At 47.5% G+C, this 22,365-nt stretch overlaps 1 protein-coding gene and 1 pseudogene across 7 annotated transcripts in view; one reads left to right on the top strand and one right to left on the bottom strand.

Annotated features, from left to right (window-relative positions):
* The window catches only part of dnajc17 (DnaJ (Hsp40) homolog, subfamily C, member 17), a 196,988-nt gene that overhangs the window by 37,876 nt on the left and 136,747 nt on the right, over positions 1-22,365 (bottom strand). The gene's annotated exons all lie outside the window — the stretch shown is intronic.
* Positions 13,965-17,776, top strand: LOC147109636 (cdc42 effector protein 2-like; annotated as a pseudogene).

The following is a 22,365-nucleotide window of genomic DNA, read 5'->3' on the forward strand; positions in this document are numbered from 1 at the left end:
TGTAACCGGGGCTCCTGTACCTGTGGCCGTGTAACCGGGGCTCCTGGATCTGTGGCCGTGTAACAGGGGCTCCTGGACCTGTGGCTGTGTAACCGGGGCTCCTGTATCTGTGGCCGTGTAACAGGGGCTCCTGGACCTGTGGCTGTGTAACCGCAGCTCCTGTACCTGTGGCCGTGTAACCGGGGCTCCTGTACCTGTGGCTGTGTAACCGGGGCTCCTGTACCTGTGGCCGTGTAACCGGGGCTCCTGTACCTGTGGCTGTGTAACCGGGGCTCCTGTACCTGTGGCCGTGTAACAGGGGCTCCTGGACCTGTGGCTGTGTAACCGCAGCTCCTGTACCTGTGGCCGTGTAACCGGGGTTCCTGCACCTGGGGCTGTGTAGCCGCAGCTCCTGTACCTGTGTAACCGGGACTCCTGTACCTGTGGCTGTGTAACCGGGGCTCCTGTACCTGTGGCCGTGTAACAGGGGCTCCTGGACCTGTGGCTGTGTAACCGGGACTCCTGTACCTGTGGCCGTGTAACCGGGGTTCCTGCACTTGGGGCTGTGTAACCGGGGCTCCTGGACCTGTGGCTGTGTAACGGGGCTCTCGTACCTTGGGCCATTGTCACTCCATGTCCCTTCTTCTGGTCTGAGGTCAGCCGATATTTAAATTGCCTCAGTAGGTATACCTCTCCGTTATCTGGAATTTTTAATCAACCGGCACCATGCCAGTCCCGCAGGTGCCGGATACGAAACGGTTTACTGTAGTATGAAAAGTTAATCATTGACTGAGCTATTCCAATCAGCTCTGGGTGGATTGGACATGATTCACTGGTCACTGAGCAACTTCCTGATTTAGATGCACACTGAAGTGTAAGACCGGTTCTCACCACACTGGTTTGCCTGCTTTATGTTACTCCAGAAACTGATTCACCGCAATGTCATACAGCAACACCCCGCTCAACACAAAACTAGAAGCAGGAACCCTGGAGCCGAAGCTGTAGTCGGAGAAAAGGAGAGCCAAGAAATTGCAGCGAGAGAGCGCACCTGGGACACCAAAGCAGTGTGAGTTGGGAGCACTGAACCCAAAATAGAAGCACCTTTCTTTCACCTTGGCACAACGCACCAAACACTGAAAACAGGTTAGTGATTTTATAGATTCCAATGCGTTTCCATTTGATTTGGTAGCATTTTGCTGGCATAGTTCTGTGTTTAACCATTAATATAACGCAAGGCCACGATGACATCCCTCCAGACATGATGGACCTGTTTTTCTAACACCCAAAGCTAGCCCAAGTCTGTTTTCTGTAGCCAATGCATCCAAATGGCTTCATTTACACCTGAAATGCCCAGTGATGTGATTAGGATCTCAATAGATGGTGTGTGTGTGAAGATTTTACAAAATGTGACCCATGAACAACAGCCAGCAGCAGAATTCTGTCCTACCAACCTTGTCGGACATGCAGCATGACAAATCAGAGGCAGTGGAGGGGTCGAGAGAGGTGGCCGCGAGGTATAGCTGGGTGTCGTCAGCATACATGTGAAACCTGACATCATATCTTCGGATGATGTCGCCGAGGGGCAGCGTGTAGATGAGGGAGGAGGGGTGGACCCAAGGATAGATCCTTGGGGCTTCCAGAGGTAATGGCTTCTCTGAGCCAAATTTAGTGCCAATCTGTGCTGAAATGCAGGCACTTTTGTGCTGAGGCTCATGTCCACTAGAAATGCAAGGCCAAGGTGACATCCTTCCAGACAGGACGCTGTCCAGATACATTCGCTGTAGGTCCTGACTGGATTATCAAATACTAGTTAGTCAACCATGGCTTTTCACATGAGAAGTCAAGGGCAAGTGTGGTTTTCAGGTCAAGCGGAGTTAGAAGGGACCAAGGATTCAGTCCCCATTTTCAAGTTGTACATTCTGTCTTTATTTTTGTATTTATAAATTCCTATGTCCATATCTATAATGGAAACTGGCTATGTAAATGTCAGGAGAGTGATGGAATACTCAGTACTCGCAGGATGAGTACACCCATGATCTTATTGAATGGCAGAGCAGGCTCGAGGGGCCAAATGACCTACTCCTGCTCCTCCGTCTTATGTTCTTATGACACTATCTCTTACTCTATATCTCTCTCAGTCTTGACAAGGTTGATATATAATATACAATGACTGGGCTGTTTTGTATACATAACAACAACAACTTGTATTTATATAGCGCCTTTAACGTAGGAAAACATCCCAAGGCGCTTCACAGGAGTATTATAAGACAAAAAATTTGACACCGAGCCACATAAGGAGAAATTAGGGCAGGTGACCGAAAGCTTGGTCAAAGAGGTAGGTTTTAAGGATAGTCTTAAAGGAGGAAAGAGAGGTAGCAAGGTGGAGAGGTTTAGGCAGGGAATTCCAGAGCTTAGGGCCTAGGCAACAGAAGGCATGGCCACTGATGGTTGAGCGATTATAATAGGGATGTTCAAGAGGCCAGAATTAGAGGAGCGCAGATATCTCAGGGGGTTGTGGGGCTGAAGGAGATTACAGAGATGGGGAGTGATGAGGCCATGGAGGGATTTGAAAACAAGGATGAGAATTTTGAAATCGAGGCGTTGCTTAACCGGGAGCCAGTGTAGGTCAGCGAGCACAGGGGTGATGGGTGAACGGGACTTGGTGCGATTTAGGACCTGGGCAGATATATACACACATATACATATACTAGCTGGGGGGGGCCCGGCGTTGCCAGGGCTTTTTTGGGCCTGGTCGATGTCTGGGCCGGGAGCCTGGGACTGGATTTGGGCTGTCGGCAGTTGGAGAAGCCTAGGCCCCGGGGCCTCGGGTATTTTCCACTGTTTTTTAACCTAAACATTTCTAGCTTTTAATACCTTCAAAGATGAAAGTTAAAGTACTTATAAAACATTTTTGGTAAATCTTATTTTTTTTGAAAAAGATACTGACCTCGATTACCATATTTTTAGCTTCAGGCCCGGCTGGTGTGTAATGGCTGCCACATCCCTGAGCTGAGAATGATTAGTCCCGCCCACACACGCACCGATTGGTCAACCATCAGGTGACTGAACTGTAGGATTGGTCAATCATCACGTCACAGGATTGGTCAACCTTCACGTCACTCAATGCTAATGAGTGGAATTTTGAAGGTTTTTGAAGGTTTTTTGTATACTGCCTGAACAATTTTTGTCTGAGCAAAAAGTAAATACGCTTATGAGGTTTCGATAATCATAAGCTTTCTTTTGATATAACACATGTGTAGGTACGCTCTATAACTTTTGATAGTATAGCCGGACAGACAGAAAGACAGACAGAAAGACAGACCGTTTTATATATATAGATATTATATTGATGCATTGGATGACCAGGAGCCAATATAGGTCAGCGAGCACAGGGTAGGAGTTTTGGATGAGCTCAAGTTTATGGAGGGTGGAGGATGGTAGCGCTTGGAATAGTTGAGTCTGGATGCGACAAAAGCATGGATGAGCGTTTCAGCAGCTGATGAGCTGAGAAGGTGCGGAGACGGGTGATATTACGGTGTTGGAAGGTGGTGATATTTTATGATGGAGAGGAAATGGGGTTGGAAACTCATATCGGTGTCAAATAGGATGCCAAGGTTGTGAATAGCCTGCGACAGTGGACGGGGAGGGGAATGGAATCGGTGGTGAGGATACGGAGTTTGTGGCACAGTCAGCGCTTGTTACACATGTATGTTACATAAATACATAGTCAGTGCATGGTACATTAAAATAGTCAGCACATTACATAAAACCAGCCAGTGCATGTCGGTGTGTATTTTGAGTACAGAATGTGTGTTATGTGGGGAACTGGGTGGTGGAGTGGGTTAGTCACAGGCCTTTTACCTATGGATCCTGGGTAAATCCATCCTAGATGGATGGGACAAAAGTCTCATCTGTCTAGTCTGTGTGAGGATACCATGTGAACGAAGTTCTGCCAGTCGGTTATGTAGTAGTTGCAGGCAATTCAATCAGCACTAATTGGATGATTGGTGTAAATGAAAAAAAACATAGCATACACCCTTCTGAGGTTGTTGTTGAGACATGTCCTTGGGATAGAGTATTGCTTTACTCTGCATCTAGCTGTACAGTATCTGACCTAGGGACTGCTTGATGAGAGAGTGCTTCACTCTATAACTAAGCTGTGCTTGATGGGACAGCGTAGAAGGAACTTTACTTCATATTTAAAATCTGATCCAGGACTGCTTGATGGAAGAGTGTAGAGTGAGCTTTACTCTGTATCTGACCCGTGCTGTATGTTCCCTGGAAGTGTTTGATGGGACAGTGTCGAGGGAGCTTTATGCTGCATCTAACCCGTGCTGTACCTGCCCTGGGAGTGTTTGATGGGACAGTGTAGAGGGAGCTTTACTCTGTATCTAACCTGTGCTGTACCTGCCCTGGGAGTGTTTGATGGGACAGTGTAGAGGGAGCTTTACTCTGTATCTAACCTGTGCTGTACCTGTCCTGGGAGTGTTTGATGGGACAGTATAGAGGGAGCTTTACTCTGTATCTAACCCATGCTGTACCTGCCCTGGGAGTGTTTGATGGGACAGTGTAGAGGGAGCTTTACGCTGTATCTAACCCATGCTGTACCTGCCCTGGGAGTGTTTGATGGGACAGTGTAGAGGGAGCTTTACGCTGTATCTAACCCATGCTGTACCTGCCCTGGGAGTGTTTGATGGAACAGTGTAGAGGGAGCATTACTGTGCTACTAACCCATGTTGTACCTGCCCTGGGAGTGTTTGATGGGACAGTGTAGAGGGAGATTTACGTTGGCCTGGAGTTGCCTCTGTGAGCAAAATCCAGACTTTAGACCCAAAAGTGCACCCAATGTTGCCATTTGCTGATGTAAAATTAGTCCCAAGTATCCTCCCAATCGCATCAGAATACGCCCAAAATTAAAGTGGGCAGAAATCAGCGTAAACAATCGGGGCACAAGGAAACGCAAAACCCACACCTTCTTTAAGTATAAAAATTGAAGGTTCAACTCATTTAACCATCAATCATCCCATCAAGCACAGCATGTTTAAGAACCTGTGATCGGGGAACCTTTTCAATTCTTAATGTGACTTATACGTCTCCATAAAAATCCATTCAAAGAAACAGAAAATACAGAGTAGGTCTCAGTGAGGATAAATTAAAAAATAACCTTCAAAAAATTGCAATTAAAAGTCCGGAAAAATGATGTTGATTCCTGCTGTGCCTCAAAATCTGGTCGCAATGAGACGCCCCTCCCCCCGCCCGCCCAAAGAAGCGCAATTGGAGGATACTCACATTTGAGTTGGGGGCGTGGCCAGTTTTGTGGGCGGTGGGTTTGATGGATGGACGTAAAAGATCGAGGGGACTTGGACATATTGTAGTTAGGCGCGAGGGGGTGGGTGACTAGGTGTGTGGATGAGGGTAGTGCAGTTGATGTGGTCTGCATGGACTTCAGTAAGGCTTTTGACAAAGTCCCGCATGGGAGACTGGTCAGGGCAACTTGGCACATTGGATCCAAAATTTGCTTAGTGGCAGGAGGCAGAGGGTGATGGTCGTAGGTTGTTTTTGTGACTGGAAGCCTGTGTCCAGTGGTGTACCGCAGGGATCGGTACTGGGTCCTTTGCTGTTTGTAGTGTACATTAATGATTTAGATATGAATGTAGGAGGTATAATCAGTAAGTTCGCAGATGACACGAAAATTGGTGGGGTGGTAAATAGCGAGGAGGGAAGCCTCAGGCTACAGGACGATATAGACGGGTTGGTCAGATGGGCAGAACAGTGGCAAATGGAATTTAACCCTGAAAAGTGTGAGGTGATGCATTTTGGGAGGACTAACAAGGCATGGGAATACACAATGAATGGTAGGACCCTAGGAAGGACAGAGGATCAGAGGGACCTTGGTGTGCCTGTACATAGATCCCTGAAGGCAGCAGGACAGGTAGATAAAGTGGTTAAGAAGGCATATGGGATACTTGCCTTCATTAGCCGAGGCATAGAATATAAGAGCAGGGAAGTTATGATGGAGCTGTACAAAATGCTAGTTAGGCCACAGCTGGAATACTGTGTGCAGTTCTGGTTGCCACACTATAGGAAGGATGTGATTGCATTGGAGAGGGTGCAGAGGAGATTCACCAGGATGTTACCTGGGCTGCAGCACTTCAGCTATGAAGAGAGACTGGACAGGCTGGGGTTGTTTTCCTTAGAGCAGAGAAGGCTGAGGGGGGACCTGATTGAAGTGTACAAAATTATGAGGGGCATAGATAGGGTAGATAGAAAGGAACTTTTCCCCTTAGTAGAGGGGTCAATAACCAGGGGACATAGTTTCAAGGTAAGGGGCAGGAGGTTTAGAGGGGATTTGAGGAAAAACTTTTTCACCCAGAGGGTGGTTGGAATCTGCGACTCACTGCCTGAAAGGGTGGTAGAGGCAGGAACTCTCACAACATTCAAGAAGCATTTAGATGAGCACTTGAAACGCCATAGCATACAAGGCTATGGACCAAGTGCTGGAAAATGGGATTAGAATAGACAGCGCTTGATAGCCAGCGCGGACACGATGGGCCGAAGGGCCTCTTTCTGTGCTGTATAACTCTATGACTCTATGTAACTCACAGATTATGGGCGTCTCTTGGCACTAATGTGGTGGAAACACCAGACCTCAGACCTCTATCAGTGCAGCTCCAACATTGTGTACTTGTAAATGCAACACCAGTCCCTGTGTATTTACACCATGAGGGTGACGGTGGGGGGAGAAAGAGGATCCTGTTCTAATCTTCCTGAGGTAAATGGGACCTCTGCACAGTACAGGAACAGATATATACTGTATCAGATGACAGGACCTGCCAGGTTGCAAGGGCAAGTCACTAAAAGATTAGAGAAATAAACATTGCAGCACTTAGAAGCCCCCACTGTTCTACGGAAGAGTGGAGGGTGGGATGATGTGCCTGCAATCCCCCACGCCGTTGAATCTTGATCTCAAATGGGTCGCTGTGGGGAGGTGCTGGGCTGAGATCAGGAGTCCGCCACAGAAAGAGAGGGCAAAAATGAAGCAAGGGTTGGCCACAGCCTCTCTCGTGTATTGCCTCAAAGTGGTATGAGCAGAAGCCGAGCAGTGAGCTTACTCGGCCTTTCAGCAGGGAGTAGAGGGAGGAAAGACTGAAGTATGAAAAAGAAAAGGCACAGCTATCCTCGCTCAGTAGACCCCAGGTACAGAGCCACATAAAGTGGAACGCTGACTGACTCGTACCTCTCCTCTCCCATCACTTGTGTTCTGGAGAGAGGAGCAGAGGGACAGTTTGGATTTCACGAGGCAAGCTCTCCTCTGACCTCATGACTGTTCAGGATAGATGACGATTCCCACCAAACAGCTGAGTAGCAAGTAAAGTGCGCTCCGCAGCACCAGCATTGCACAGCTTCAATTCGAGGTGTCAGCACCAGCTTCAGTGCAGACACATAACCTCAGCATCTGCTCCTTTGTAAGTACTGAAGTACCACTATCGGCTAGTTGGGTGCCTGGAGTGAGCGGCTCTGGATTTACTGACTTTTGCACTGTGGTTAGTATGGCTAATTTCTTTCTATGAATTGTTGGAAATATTTTAGTCTTAAGCAAATGCTGGCACAGCTTGCCCTGTGGTATTTGAAGGTTTTTATTTTTTTTTAACTCGCACTCCTTTAGTGTGACTGACGTACTGCATAGCATGTGTGCGTTAGAATTTACTTCTTTTTTTATCTGAAACACAGAGTGTTATTGCAGTATTAATGTGTTCAGTGCTTTATTGAAGAAGGGCAAAGGCTACAGTCTGGGGCACGTCAAAAAAGATTTTGTTTGCTCAGCCATTTTTTATTCCCTTTTGTTCTGCAAGTCATCTTGTGTGTCACAGGCCCCTGCTGGGGCGGGCAGGAAGAATTTTCAGTGACATATAACAGCAACCAGATACCTGGGACTGAGCCCAATCAATAAACAAAATGGTAAGAGGTTAAAAACCGATATTCAAAATTCCCAGCCCTGCTCTGATCAGATCTAGCCATTCCCACTGACACAGACCGGGTGATGGAAACGTCAGGGAGCTGCTGGCAAACAGCAACGGTATCAGGGTCTGAATGTCAGTCAGTGCATCATTCTACCCTGGGTCAGTGCACACCTCACCTCAGCTGGTGCGACTGGTCTCGTATCTTTATCTAGTCGATGCATTTAAGAGGAAGCTAGGTAAACACATGAGGAGAAAGGAATAGAAGGATATGCTGATAGGGTGAGATGAAGAGGGGTGGGAAGAGGCTCGTGTGGAGCATAAAGGCCAGCATGGAGGAGTTGGGCCGAATGGCCTGTTTGTGTGCTGTGCATTCTATGTAATTCTATGTAGTCATCGACTAGATTGAAATCATAAGCTCCACTGGTTGACTCCCACGTGTGGATGAATGTATAAAAGATAACAGCTATGTCCGAAGGTGCCGGGCTGCCAGTAAGAACAGGCCATGGAGGATGAGTCATACATTCCTCCCCACCCAGACGTCACAATGCCATCTCCTGCTCCTCTGTCGCTCTATAGTAACATCACCCCTGGGACTGTCCATCCAAAGTTACGTCCCAAGAGTATCCGCTGCTTGGCTTCCAACACCCGGTGAAGCATGTTAAATATGCTGAGGGACAGTGATACACCGTGGTCTCTGGAGCACGCACCGTCTGTGGCACTTGTTCGAAATAAATATTCGTTCATGATTCAAACTAACTACGTGACACTGCAATACAAACAGAAAATGCTGGAAATCCGCCTCAGGTCAGGCAGCTTGTGAAAGAGGGAGATGGGTTAACGAGTCGTTACAAGGATCTACACCCACAAGATTGCTCTCTTTCAGATGCTGCTCATTTTCTGCTTTCATTTCAGATTCTCAGCATTCTTTTTATCGCTGCTGCTCAAAAATAGAAATTATTCCTTTTATTCTTGGAGTAAAGCAAGATTAATATAGATAGTGGACTTTAATTTTCTAGTTACCAGCTACAGATTCTTTCTCTATCGAAGACGTTGCAATGTTATCGCCAGTGATCGTCCATAACCACCAGACACTGATAATGTGCAGTGTGCTGACCATCAGCAGTCAGCCACTGTGGATACAAACACACACAACCCAAACACAATGAAAGCAGTACATGTTATAAAGAACAGATACCAGGAAGCCATTGCAAACCGGAAATTTAATATCAGTAATCAGGGAGCAATGAATTAAACTGACTTGTATTTCACTCTGGGTACAAACCATCTGAATCTCTCTATTAGATCCCAAAGTGCAAGAAATAAACCCGTGCTTATATCACACCTCTGGTATCCTCATGACGTGCCAAAGCGTATCACAACCAATGAAGTACCTTTGAAATGCAGGAGACAATTTGTGCACAGCAAGATCCCACAATCAGCAATAACAACTGCCTGCATTTTTATAGCTCCTTTAACTTAGGAAAAAGGTCCCAAGGCATTTCTCAGAGAAGTATAATCAGACAGAAAATTGACAGCCAGAGAAGGAGATCTTAGGAGGCAAGACTAAAATCTTGGTCATGGAGGTAGGTTTGAAGGAGGGTCTTAAATGATGGGAGGGGGCCTGAGAGGTTTGGGGAGGGAATTCCAGCGGGTAGTGTCTAGATGGCTGAAGGCACGGCTGCCAGTGTTGAGCCAAAGGGAGTGGGGGATGTGTAAGAGGCCAGAGTTGGAGCAACGCAGAGTTCTTGGAAGGTTGAGGGTTGGAGGAGGTTACAGAGATAGGGAGGGGAGAGGCCATGGAGGGATTTGAAAACACGATGAGAAATTAAAACTGGATGCATTGGGGGGTCTGGGAGCCAATGTAGGTCAGCGAGTACAGGGTGGTTTAGGGACTTGGTGTGGGTTAGGACACAGCAGCATAGTTTTGGACGAGCTGAAGTTTATGGAGGGTGGAAGATGGGAGACTGGCCGGGAAAGCATAGGAATAGTCGGGTCTGGAGGTGACACAAGCATGGATGAAGGTTTCAGTAGTAGATGGGCTGAGGCAGGGCAGAGACAGGCGATATTACGGAGGTGGAAGTAGGTGGTCTTTGTAATGGAGAGGATATAGTGTCGAAAGCTTAGTTCAGTGTCAAATATGAACAGTCGGGTTCAGCCTGAGACGGTAGCTCGGGAGGAGAATGGAATAGGTGGCGAGGGAACGGTGTTTTGTGCTGGGGGGGGGGGGGGGGGGGAGGGAGGGGGAGGGAAGGGAGCCCAAATAGAATGGCTTTGGTCTTCCCAATGTTTAACAACGAGATAAATGATAAGGTCCCGGAATTTGTGGTCGGGATGATGGCAAACTGGCAGCGTCCGCCGTCATTCCGTCTTTGAAACTGACCGTAACTTCGGGATGTGGCGCATGCGGAAATCCTGAGGCCTAGAAATTGGGTTTTGGCTTAGCCAGGGCTTTAGCGCCGGAAGTTAGTGCCGGCGCTAAGTCCCCCTGCGTGCGCCAAAAATTCAGTAGCGCCGCGCCCAAATGGCTGCCGGCGCTACTGAAGGGTCTTAGCGCCTGGAAAAGGGCGCTAACTGCCGTTTAGCGCCGCAATTCCGGCGCTGCGGCACCCGATGCGGTGCGGCAGGCTGGGGAAGTGCAGGCCTCCTCCTTCCGTTAAGGAGGAGCTGCCTGCACCCGGCCGCGGCCCGCGCAAATCTGTTTAAAAATGAGCCCGGCACCTCGGACAAGTGCCGGGCTTGCATCTGTTCCGGGGGGGGGGGGGGGGGGAGAAGTCCGGGGAGGGAGCTGCGGGCAGGCGGCCGGCGGGAAAGCGGCCGGCCGCCGCGGGGCCTTTAATGCGCCGGCGCAAACACATGTTGGACTCTGTTGCCAGAGTCTTAGTTGCGGCTGCCACGGGCGAGGCGGCCGCAACTGAATTTCGGCGCTGGGGCCCGTCGGCATGGCAACCGGGACGCTGCGCACACCGATGACGTCATCGGTGCCGGCGCAGCGCTACCGGTGCAACGCCGCTTTAGGGCCCCAGGGAATTTTTCAACTGGCCATAACTCTGGCGCTAGTCCCTCTAGCGCCTCAAAAGCGGCGCTAAGGCTAGTGAATTTCTAGGCCTGAAGTTGTGGTCGGTCAGTGACCGCTCCGAAACAGACTGCGCTGTGCCACCCCCCACCCTAACACAGACCCGACAATCAGTGAAATCTTGTAAATCATTGAAACTGATGAAAACTTCAGCTCTTCCGCAGTAATTATGCTGTTAAATTCCCCACCAAAGTTAGACCCAAAGGGATTAGATGTAACTGGGGTTTGATGGCGTTGTTACTGCTAAACAAATGTTAAGGGCCTGAAACTCATTTTAATTTTGTGCAGTGTGAAATTTGTCCCTTTAATAAAACTTTAAAATTAAGAAACTTTTCAAAATAATTCTTCTAAATTCCATCTTTATTTCAGGTTTGCCTTTTCCCCATGTGAGAACCCAATCTTTGTTTTGCTCTCTATAACATTTTTAAAAAGGTAAAATTTTAAGGCTTACTCACTTATTTGCTCGCAGTCTGAATTCTGCGTTTGATTGGCTGCTTAGACAGCTTGTTGGCGTCTCAGCAGCTCGTACAAGGGAATCCCCATTAACTTCCGTTGATTTGAATTGAAGGTCGGTAAACCCAAAGTTCTCGGCACTGGGATCGCGAGATCCTTGTGCGAAGCGTACTTCGGGGCCAGCAGTGAACACCTTTGTTTCGCCGCTGACTGCAAATTCTGGGCCAATAACTCATCCTAGGTATCTGTATCCCGAATAAATTCATACCTGTAATTCACGTATGGGTATCTATAATTCCCAGGTGTTTATTTCTGGCACCACACTTTAGGAAGGACATCAAGGCCTCAGAGAGGATGCAGAAGAGATTTGCTAGAATGGTATCAGTTATGTGGAGAGACTGGAGAAACTGGGGTTGTTCTCCTTAGAGCAGAGATGGTTGAGAGGAAATTTGATAGAGGTGCTCAAAAATCATGAACGGTTTGGGTAGAGTAAATAAAGAGAAACTGTTTCCAGTGCAAATGGGTCGATACCAGGAGACACAAGTTTAAGGTGATTGACAAAAGAACCAAAGGCGACACGATGAAACATACTTTTACACAGCAAATTAAATATACACTGCTTGAATGAGTGGTGGAAGCAGATTCAATAATGGCCCAGAAATTCGGGTCTCCACGGTGAGTACGCACGGGGTACTCACCCGTAAGCCCAATGGAAGTGCCGGTTTCCTGCATGCACTGCGCATGTGCGGGAAACCGGCACTTTCCGTTCCCCTGAAAGAAGGGGTTCAGAAGTCGAACGCAGGTGCGCAGGAGAGGCAGCGCGTGCGCATCGAACTTACGTTTTTTTTGCAGGTTTCCCGGGAAGGTAAGTCTCCAGAAGTTAGACATGTAGAAAGCAGTCGCAAGGCTGCTTTTTACAAGGTAAGTGGTGAATTAATTAAAATTAAAACATTTTTTCCACAGGTTTATTATTTTTAAATACTTTAAAGGTAAGTTTATTTAAAGCCCCGTTAGAAAATGTAATTATTTTTTTTAAATTTAAATTATTGATTAAAATAGTTATTTCATGTAATTTATAGTTTATTTTAAAAATGTGATTAAAAAAAAATTATTTGAAGATTAGTGATGTTTTGGGGCTTATAGTATTTATAGGTTTGACAGCTCTTCCTGTCAAACTTATGAATGAAGCATTCCTGCTACCATTGGCTCTCCATGGCCCACGTGATCCCAGGGGACGCATCGAGCTAACTGCGCCCTGGGATACGCAAGCACTGCGCGCCGGCAGTTGGAGCAGGCCCAGGATCGCAATTCCACGGGGGCCCACAGCTCAACGGCCGGCACGGTAGGTAAGTGCAGGTCGGGGGCTTGCACCCGCGGGAAGCCCCAACTCGAATTTCTGGGCCAATAACTTTCAAAAGGGAATTGGATAAATACTTGAAAGGAAACATTTACAGGGCTATGGGGAATGAGCGGGGGGAGTGGGACTAATTGGAGAGCTTTTTTCAAAGAGACGGCACAGGCACGATGGGCCGAATGGCCTCCTTCTGTGCTGTATCATTCTATGATTCTATGATATATATAACCATTTGATCCCTTTGATAAAATTGTTGCCTGTCTCTCACTCCTGGGTTTTGCTATTCTCAGTGTAGCTGCATCAGAGTTCATCTCCCTGCCCTGGATTATAGTACTGGCTTCATGGAAGAATGAACAACAGTCTGATTTGATGTCCCAAAAGAGCCTTGATCTCACTTATTTAATCCCATGACAAAGAACATCAGTACGGAGAGCTGCTTACACTTCTCTTGTGCAACTGCCTCATCCCACTAAAGAGCAGTGGCGCGCAGCACTAGAACGCTACGGACTTGGGACTGGCATCTGGAGCAAGTCTCTAAGAGTCACACTCAGTACCAGAGCCGAGGCGGATATTTCATATCCCAGGTGTACAGAGCAGCTCTTGGGCTGTCCATTAAGTAGAGTGGGGTGGGAAGGAGGAAGAGAATGGTGTTTTTGCATTTGAGCCCACACAGATTTAACTCCAGAATCATGAATTGTTGTCCCAATTGCTCTCCTGAAAGCCGAACTGGCAAGTGCACTGCCTGATATGCAACTGAAACATACTGATTGAGAAGTCCTGGGTTGGAGGCTTGATCTGTGTTTAGTTTGCTGATCTCAGCCAGGTTGATTGGAGGAGTGCTACAACTGCCAAGGGTGGGAAATAAAGTCAGGCGCAGGTTCCCGTTCCTGATTCTATCCTTAACACTTGCTAAAAAGTACATGTGTGCGGTCAGCATTGGGCTCGGCTGTGACCTCTTCCATAGTTTAAGAGCCTGCCGATCCTGCCTGCCTAGGCCCACACGTGAAGAGTTGCTACTTGGGCTAGAAGGTGGGCCGTATGCCAGGGAACCGCTTATGGCCCAGCAAGGAGTTGGCACCTTCAGCAGAGGACGACAGAAATCCGCAGTGCCAGACCTATGCTGATCTTCAATTGGGATTTTATTTACTCATTAACCAGCATGCCTTGTCATAACGAATCAAATTTTTAAGAATTTCTTTCCATTTCCACAGGATCGAGCCAACCAGGAGCCAACTTTTCCACTCCACCAGGCTACCCACTGTCTTTTCAAAGTCCTCTTTACTCTCTACAGTAATTAAACCTTCCAAGCCTGCAGGAGAAAGCTGTAGGGCGATCAGAAAATGTCTGTCAAAATGCCCATCTACCTCAAAACTGGGTCTCCTAAAAAGAGCAAGAAGGTGAAACTGCGGGACGTGCTGTCAGCAGACATGATCAGCCCCCACTCGGAGATTTTCGCCATCGATCGCACATTGGCAGGAGCGGAGAGAGAGACAGCTTCGGCGACATGTCTTTCCTGCAGGGCCAGCATGACCTCCTGTCAACCTTGAGTATGTCGAAAGACCCAGGGGGCACGGCGCCCCCTAAACCCCCTCGACTACACCTAGAGGAGTCCGATGACCCAACTGCTGCATCCCTCAACTCCATGCTGGCCACTTCCATAGCTACAAATAGTCAACCGCCAACTGTTCATTCACCCGCCTTACAGTACAACCCGCCAGGGGACTCGGAGGAAGCATTACCCTGCGACAGTCACACAGTTGATGAGGACCAGCAACAAAACGAAGACTTAGAAGACCAGCAGTGCCTAACAGAGGCAAAAGTGCACGAGTCTCCGTTCGGCCCATCAGAATCCATGTTTTCATTTAAGCTGGATTTGGGACCTTCGATACTGGAAGATATCCTCAAAGTTATGGATAATCACAAATCTTAAGACTTTGCACCAGTAAAGTTACATCATTAACTGCTAGACTCGATGGTAGTGAATTACAAGCCAACTTGCCTTAGGCAGGCTAAATGTACCCCAGTCACCAAAGGCAACAAAAGTGGTTTATTAATGAGTATTTAGTAATAAGCAGGGCAGCAAATTGTAACTAGATCTACAACAGTATCACAAATATATGAAACCAATCATTGTGACTCCAATTCTCAACAGGTCCCCAATAAAAAGGGCTAAGGGGGGGACCACTGTATCTTACAGGAATGGTCGGCTTCCAAGGGTGATATGCTGCTCGAGGGTCATCTGCAGTGAGGTTTGCAAAGCTTTTAGAACTAGCAGAAATATTTTCTAACACATTTTGATATACATCTGGTCTATTTCCTGTACCCAGCTGTAAGATGGGCAGGTAATCAATCGATTCTGGGATTTACCAAGAGGAGGTGCAGGAGAGTAGACAGGGAAGCTTCATCCTCCAATTTTTCTCTCCTTCCACTTGGGTCCTTTTGCTGATGGCACGGCCAAGATAGGAACATGGGAACAGGATTAGGCCATTCAGCCCCTCGAGCCTGTTCCACCATTCAATGAGATCATGGCTGATCTGTATCTACCCTCCTTGGCTCCCTGGCCCTGAATACCCTTGTCTAACAAAAACCTATTAATCTCAATTTTGACATTTTCAATGGACCCCCAGCCTCAACAGCTTTTTTGATGGGGGGGGCGGGCGAGGAAACGAGTTCCAGATTTCCACTATTCTGTGTGTGTGTGTTTCTGCCACATAATGTGGTCCAGTTGGGATAGCACAAAAAGAAAAAATGTACTTTTACTGAAATTTTATTTTTAGAAATGGAAGGCTGCACACACAATTTTTTTCTCTTGATGGGACAGTTACTGGCAGCTCTCACTGCAGTACCTGACCCATGCAGCTTCTCGTGTGCGAGCTGACGCAGCGAATGTCGGCGGGCTATTCGAGCACAGCAAGTGTCACAGCAGAGTCCAGTGCTGTTCTCGCCCAACGCCCACACACACGTGCACTTTCAACCGGGGTCACATGCACGGTGACCTGGGCCAGCAAACCTGCCTGATTTTGCCGCTCTCCGACCCAGGGGACCTGCAGGTTAACTGCAACAGTCCAGCAGAGACCAGCTAATTCAGCATGCACCTGGACTCAAGCCCAGGATCTTCTGGTTTGTACAGCTCAGTATCATTCCACGCACTCCATTTGCCCACTGTGGCCAGGGAGCATGTAGACCGTATCTTCAGAAGGAGCTGTAAGAGCTACAAAATGTGCAAATTCCCAGGGCTTTGAGGGTGAGCTTCAGCTCGTTATGCTTGTGGCTGGATTTGTGGGAGCTGCCACTGAATACGATGAGCAATGGCCAGAAGTCGATTATAGCTGTAAATAGTGCTGTCATTGTAACAAAAATAATTTTCCAGAGTCTTTCATGTATTTAACTAGGTGTTTCTCTTCTAACAGTGAGCTGTGGCGTTCGGCTATTCATAACGAAAAGCCACTTGGTTTCAGAAATGAACTTGGGTACCAAAATTTAACCTGCGTCTGTTTTTACTGGCAGTCGTTTCTAATGGCGCCTGTCTATTTTACTTACAGGTGCATCACGCGACAGGTGGGTCCACCCCTCAACAACGCGGTGCAAGCGATTAAAATGCTGTCGCTGGGTTTGCAGTAAAGCGCAGTGTGCGAAATCTTATCGCCATGCCCACTTAAACTGCGAAAAACACCCATTGGCTTATTTATTGATTCAGTCTTTCCAACTTGGCTTTGTCTGAAGAGAGCAGTCTCACTTACACAGCATGAGGGCGGAAGCACTTCTGTTTACAGGCCTGTTACTGGCAGCAGTAGGTCCAATTTGAGGTTTGATCATCATATAAGTGATGGCACAAAAGTTAGTGTGTATTGGCTTAAAGTGCAAGTTTTCCTATAGCACATTGGTACTAATAAACTAAACAAGGCTACTGCGTGTGTTTACTTAAACTGCTGTGAAACTGCGTCATTCGCACAATGATGAAAACAACTACTGAAATATTCTAAGGGTTCAAAAGCATTATACATCTGGTATTGAAAATTTCCCCAGTCCACGACATGTTTGGTTATAGTTTTGCACAAACTCACTCCACAGCACCTGCCCGGGGAACCTCAGACCCTTCCACAGCACACAGAGGACCTCTGGTGGTAGAAATGCTGTCATTGCAGCACAGCACTCAATCCTCCATCAGTGTTCCTTGTTCCAACAAAAGTCAACCTTTTACCTCTCCCATCATCATTTTAGTTTATTGTATCCATTATAAAAGTTCATTTGAAGATTAGAATTTAAGTTTATATGTTAAACATTAATATAAATGCTGCGTACAATTGATGAATCAAATAAAGTTTTTCAAACTTCAAACTTTTCAAGTGTTAAGAAATAATAGGTTCATAAAAGCCTGTAATGATTTTATCCTCGAGTATTTGTGTGAAAAATTCCCAGTGTGTGTAATATAAAAAGCTCATTAAAGTGGGGTGGCTGGCCTGCTGACCGAGGGCACCACTCTCTGGTTACAGGACTGCCGATGCTCCCATATCCTAATCACTTTTCCTTAAGGTTGCTTACACTTTTCCTCCCTGTATTATTCTTCTGCATTTCACAAATGACACAGCTCCAAGAATAGACAGAATGAAACTGTTTCTGCTTTTTCTTCATATTCTTTCTCTTTACTAATCCTGAGTCTGTCACCTTTGCATGCAAGATTCTCTCTCTCTCTATCCCCAGACTGCCCCTTTCTACTGTACTATTCTCTCTCTCTCTCTCTCGCTCCTCAGACTCTGCCCCTTTCTCCTGTACTATTCTCTCTCTCTCTCTCGCTCCTCAGACTCTGCCCCTTTCTCCTGTACTATTCTCTCTCTCTCTCGCTCTATCCTCAGACTCTGCCCCTTTCTCCTGTACTATTCTCTCTCTCTCTCTATCCTCAGACTCTGCCCCTTTCTCCTGTACTATTCTCTCTCTCTCTCGCTCTATCCTCAGACTCTGCCCCTTTCTCCTGTACTATTCTCTCTCTCTCTCTATCCCCAGACTCTGCCCCTTTCTCCTGTACTATTCTCTCTCTCTCTCTCTATCCCCAGACTGCCCCTTTCTCCTGTACTATTCTCTCTCTCTCTCTCTCTATCCTCAGACTCTGCCCCTTTCTCCTGTACTATTCTCTCTCTCTCTCTCTATCCCCAGACTCTGCCCCTTTCTCCTGTACTATTCTCTCTCTCTCTCTATCCCCAGACTCTGCCCCTTTCTCCTGTACTATTCTTTCTCTCTCTCTCTATCCCCAGACTCTGCCCCTTTCTCCTGTACTATTCTCTCTCTCGCTCTATCCTCAGACTCTGTCCCTTTCTCCTGTACTATTCTCTCTCTCTCTCTATCCTCAGACTCTGCCCCTTTCTCCTGTACTATTCTCTCTCTCTCTCTATCCTCAGACTCTGTCCCTTTCTCCTGTACTATTCTCTCTCTCGCTCTATCCTCAGACTCTGTCCCTTTCTCCTGTACTATTCTCTCTCTCTCTCTCTATCCTCAGACTCTGCCCCTTTCTCCTGTACTATTCTCTCTCTCGCTCTATCCTCAGACTCTGCCCCTTTCTCCTGTACTATTCTCTCTCTCTCTCTATCCTCAGACTCTGTCCCTTTCTCCTGTACTATTCTCTCTCTCTCTCTATCCTCAGACTCTGCCCCTTTCTCCTGTACTATTCTCTCTCTCTCTCTCTATCCTCAGACTCTGTCCCTTTCTCCTGTACTATTCTCTCTCTCTCTCTCTATCCCCAGACTCTGCCCCTTTCTCCTGTACTATTCTCTCTCTCTCTCTATCCTCAGACTCTGCCCCTTTCTCCTGTACTATTCTCTCTCTCTCTATCCTCAGACTCTGTCCCTTTCTCCTGTACTATTCTCTCTCTCTCTCTCTATCCCCAGACTCTGTCCCTTTCTCCTGTACTATTCTCTCTCTCTCTCTATCCTCAGACTCTGCCCCTCTCCTGTACTATTCTCTCTCTCTCTCTCTATCCTCAGACTCTGTCCCTTTCTCCTGTACTATTCTCCCTCTCTCTCTCTATCCCCAGACTCTGTCCCTTTCTCCTGTACTATTCTCTCTCTCTCTCTATCCCCAGACTCTGTCCCTTTCTCCTGTACTATTCTCTCTCTCTCTCTATCCTCAGACTCTGCCCCTTTCTCCTGTACTATTCTCCCTCTCTCTCTCTATCCCCAGACTCTGTCCCTTTCTCCTGTACTATTCTCTCTCTCTCTCTATCCCCAGACTCTGTCCCTTTCTCCTGTACTATTCTCTCTCTCTCTCTATCCTCAGACTCTGTCCCTTTCTCCTGTACTATTCTCCCTCTCTCTCTCTATCCCCAGACTCTGTCCCTTTCTCCTGTACTATTCTCTCTCTCTCTCTATCCCCAGACTCTGCCCCTTTCTCCTGTACTATTCTCTCTCTCTCTATCCCCAGACTCTGCCCCTTTCTCCTGTACTATTCTCTCTCTCTCTCTCTCTCCTCAGACTCTGCCCCTTTCTCCTGTACTATTCTCTCTCTCTCTCTATCCCCAGACTCTGCCCCTTTCTCCTGTACTATTCTCTCTCTCTCTCTATCCTCAGACTCTGTCCCTTTCTCCTGTACTATTCTCTCTCTCTCTCTATCCCCAGACTCTGTCCCTTTCTCCTGTACTATTCTCTCTCTCTCTCTATCCTCAGACTCTGTCCCTTTCTCCTGTACTATTCTCTCTCTCTCTCTATCCTCAGACTCTGCCCCTTTCTCCTGTACTATTCTCTCTCTCTCTATCCTCAGACTCTGTCCCTTTCTCCTGTACTATTCTCTCTCTCTCTCTATCCTCAGACTCTGCCCCTTTCTCCTGTACTATTCTCTCTCTCTCTCTATCCTCAGACTCTGCCCCTTTCTCCTGTACTATTCTCTCTCTCTCTCTATCCTCAGACTCTGCCCCTTTCTCCTGTACTATTCTCTCTCTCTCTCTCTCTCCTCAGACTCTGCCCCTTTCTCCTGTACTATTCTCTCTCTCTCTCTCTATCCCCAGACTCTGCCCCTTTCTCCTGTACTATTCTCTCTCTCTCTATCCTCAGACTCTGCCCCTTTCTCCTGTACTATTCTCTCTCTCTCTCTCTCTATCCTCAGACTCTGCCCCTTTCTCCTGTACTATTCTCTCTCTCTCTCTATCCCCAGACTCTGTCCCTTTCTCCTGTACTATTCTCTCTCTCTCTATCCTCAGACTCTGCCCCTTTCTCCTGTACTATTCTCTCTCTCTCTCTCTCTATCCTCAGACTCTGCCCCTTTCTCCTGTACTATTCTCTCTCTCTCGCTCTATCCCCAGACTCTGCCACTTTCTCCTGTACTATTCTCTCTCTCTCTCTATCCTCAGACTCTGTCCCTTTCTCCTGTACTATTCTCTCTCTCTCTCTCTCTATCCTCAGACTCTGCCCCTTTCTCCTGTACTATTCTCTCTCTCTCTCTCTATCCCCAGACTCTGCCACTTTCTCCTGTACTATTCTCTCTCTCTCTCTATCCTCAGACTCTGCCCCTTTCTCCTGTACTATTCTCTCTCTCTCTCTCTATCCCCAGACTCTGCCCCTTTCTCCTGTACTATTCTCTCTCTCTCTCTCTATCCCCAGACTCTGCCCCTTTCTCCTGTACTATTCTCTCTCTCTCTCTATCCTCAGACTCTGCCCCTTTCTCCTGTACTATTCTCTCTCTCTCTCTCTATCCCCAGACTCTGCCCCTTTCTCCTGTACTATTCTCTCTCTCTCTCTCTCTATCCTCAGACTCTGCCCCTTTCTCCTGTACTATTCTCTCTCTCTCTCTCTATCCTCAGACTCTGCCCCTTTCTCCTCTACTATTCTCTCTCTCTCTCTATCCTCACTCTGCCCCTTTCTCCTGTACTATTCTCTCTCTCTCTCTATCCTCAGACTCTGCCCCTTTCTCCTGTACTATTCTCTCTCTCTCTCTATCCCCAGACTCTGCCCCTTTCTCCTGTACTATTCTCTCTCTCTCTCTATCCCCAGACTCTGCCCCTTTCTCCTGTACTATTCTCTCTCTCTCTCTCTATCCTCAGACTCTGCCCCTTTCTCCTGTACTATTCTCTCTCTCTCTATCCTCAGACTCTGCCCTTTCTCCTGTACTATTCTCTCTCTCTCTCTCTCCTCAGACTCTGTCCCTTTCTCCTGTACTATTCTCTCTCTCTCTCTCTATCCCCAGACTCTGCCCCTTTCTCCTGTACTATTCTCTCTCTCTCTCTCTATCCTCAGACTCTGTCCCTTTCTCCTGTACTATTCTCTCTCTCTCTCTATCCCCAGACTCTGCCCTTTCTCCTGTACTATTCTCTCTCTCTCTCTCTATCCCCAGACTCTGCCCCTTTCTCCTGTACTATTCTCTCTCTCTCTCTATCCCCAGACTCTGCCCCTTTCTCCTGTACTATTCTCTCTCTCTCTCTATCCTCAGACTCTGCCCCTTTCTCCTGTACTATTCTCTCTCTCTCTCTCTATCCCCAGACTCTGTCCCTTTCTCCTGTACTATTCTCTCTCTCTCTCTATCCCCAGACTCTGTCCCTTCTGCCTTTCTCCTGTACTATTCTCTCTCTCTCTCTCTATCCTCAGACTCTGCCCCTTTCTCCTGTACTATTCTCTCTCTCTCTCTATCCCCAGACTCTGTCCCCTTTCTCCTGTACTATTCTCTCTCTCTCTCTATCCCCAGACTCTGCCCCTTTCTCCTGTACTATTCTCTCTCTCTCTCTCTATCCTCAGACTCTGCCCCTTTCTCCTGTACTATTCTCTCTCTCTCTCTATCCCCAGACTCTGCCCCTTTCTCCTGTACTATTCTCTCTCTCTCTCTATCCTCAGACTCTGCCCCTTTCTCCTGTACTATTCTCTCTCTCTCTCTCTATCCTCAGACTCTGCCCCTTTCTCCTGTACTATTCTCTCTCTCTCTCTATCCCCAGACTCTGCCCCTTTCTCCTGTACTATTCTCTCTCTCTCTCTATCCCCAGACTCTGCCCCTTTCTCCTGTACTATTCTCTCTCTCTCTCTCTATCCCTCAGACTCTGCCCCTTTCTCCTGCTACTATTCTCTCTCTCTCTCTCTATCCTCAGACTCTGCCCCTTTCTCCTGTACTATTCTCTCTCTCTCTCTATCCCAGACTCTGCCCCTTTCTCCTGTACTATTCTCTCTCTCTCTCTATCCCCAGACTCTGCCCCTTTCTCCTGTACTATTCTCTCTCTCTCTCTCTATCCCCAGACTCTGCCCTTTCTCCTGTACTATTCTCTCTCTCTCTCTCTATCCCCAGACTCTGTCCCTTTCTCCTGTACTATTCTCTCTCTCTCTCTATCCCAGACTCTGCCCCTTTCTCCTGTACTATTCTCTCTCTCTCTCTATCCCCAGACTCTGCCCCTTTCTCCTGTACTATTCTCTCTCTCTCTCTCTATCCTCAGACTCTGTCGCTTTCTCCTGTACTATTCTCTCTCTCTCTCTCTATCCCAGACTCTGTCCCTTTCTCCTGTACTATTCTCTCTCTCTCTCTCTATCCTCAGACTCTGCCCCTTTCTCCTGTACTATTCTCTCTCTCTCTCTATCCCCAGACTC

Source organism: Somniosus microcephalus, chromosome 12 (assembly GCF_052327205.1).
Source record: "Somniosus microcephalus isolate GS21.2 chromosome 12, FLI_Smic_1.0, whole genome shotgun sequence".
Lineage (NCBI taxonomy): Eukaryota > Metazoa > Chordata > Chondrichthyes > Squaliformes > Somniosidae > Somniosus > Somniosus microcephalus.